Consider the following 1,726-nt stretch of genomic DNA (forward strand, 5'->3'; position numbering starts at 1 on the left):
ACATTCTAGTTCCTTTAACCATCGTCTTTTATCATCTTAAGCCTTAGTCGTCTTTCTATTATTGTTTTAGTCTAGTTTCGTAGTTAGTTTTAATCAACCCACTTTCTTTTATCGAGCTAAACTAGTAGTTTAAACAAACAATTCTAGAGCCATAATTCCGTCCCTAGGGTTCGATCTTTGCAAGCTACAACCTCATTCGTACACTTGCTAAGCTATAAATAAAAATCATAACACGTTTTTGGCGCCGTTGCCGGGGACGACAATATTGGATAGGATTATTTGTTTTCATCTAAGCTTAGTTCTTTTATTTGTTGTTTGTTTTCTTCCCTTGTCCTAGTGCAATCTTTGCATTAGGACTATTTGATCTTTTGTTGAGTGCATGAGTAGGTGCTATATCGGACCTCTTTTACCACTTGATCGTGAGATCAAAAAAACATTCCGGGCAAGAAGAAGACTAGCTTTATCGGCAATACGAGGATCTCCACCTTTTGCCAACCCACCAAACACCCAAATTTCCACAATTGAGCATCCAAACCCACCACCCTCTTCCTCCATCTTATCACCTCTTTACATTCCACACAACTCTCCACCACATAACTCTCCAATCAACTTACCACAAGATTCACCAACACATTCACAACACTCTACCCATACCAACGATACCAGATCTCCACGAAAAAACCTAGTAAACGACGATATGGCGGATCAACCTGTGGGATATTACAATAGGTCGGACCCCAATCGGGCTTGTTCGGCCATCAACTATGGAGCCCTTGCTCTCAACACTTTTGAACTTCGACACCTTGTGATAAATTACATTCAACAAGACGTGTTCCATGGGATGAAAAGTGAAGATGCCCATCAACATCTCACCACATTCAAAGAGAAAGCGGGTTCTATCAAGCACAATGGTGTAACCGAAGAGCAAATGCTCCCAATGCTTTTCCCTATCACCTTGAAAGACAATGCTAAGAAGTGGTTGAACTCTCATGAGCCGGATACATTTACCACTTGGGAGGCTTTATCCAAAGCTTTCATCAACAAGTTCTACCCACCATCTACAACCGCAAGAATTCGCCATGAGATTCAAACCTTCAAACAAAGACCCATGGAAACTCTAAGTGAAGCTTGGGAACGTTTTAGAGATCTCCTCTCATCTTGTCCACACCATGGTATCCCAAAATGGATGACCACCCAAACCTTTTTCTAAACTCTTGAACAAATGTTTCGGGATATGATCGTGGCGGCATCTGGTGGAAATTTTGACAACATGAACAACGCTTAAATCACGGAAATGATCCAAAATATTTCCGAGATGGAGAGTAGTTATGCTAGAGATGTGGACTACAAAAGTGAAGGACCTTCTAAAATAGAAATGGAGTACAAGACCAAATTGGATGACTTGACAAAGAAATTTGAAGAGTTTAAATTGGAGAAGAAGCAAGGGGACTTAAAGCATGTCGATGAGGTTGGACCTAGCCATTCCAAGATCTATTATGTCCAAGAACCTAGGTCTCCTCCTAGGCACTATCCTCCTCAAATGAATTGTGACTATTGTGGTGATGTGGGGCATACCATTGAATATTGCTCATCTATTCCACAAGATGACCAACAAGAGTGCTTTGCTCTTTAAGGACAAGGTGCACCGAGGGTCTCTTACCAACACCATAAGACTTTCTACCGTGCCTTTCCTAACCAAGATCCTAAACTTTCTTATGCGGGGCAA

General features: G+C 41.3%; 1 non-coding gene across 1 annotated transcript; it reads right to left on the reverse strand.

Moving 5' to 3' along the window:
• Nucleotides 1-1,069: 1,069 nt before the first annotated feature.
• Nucleotides 1,070-1,176, reverse strand: LOC141625701 (small nucleolar RNA R71). The gene has a single exon (XR_012535467.1). It is a non-coding gene; the product is annotated as a small nucleolar RNA R71 (small nucleolar RNA).
• Nucleotides 1,177-1,726: the final 550 nt, after the last annotated feature.

The sequence above is a fragment of the Silene latifolia genome, chromosome X, assembly GCF_048544455.1.
Source record: "Silene latifolia isolate original U9 population chromosome X, ASM4854445v1, whole genome shotgun sequence".
Lineage (NCBI taxonomy): Eukaryota > Viridiplantae > Streptophyta > Magnoliopsida > Caryophyllales > Caryophyllaceae > Silene > Silene latifolia.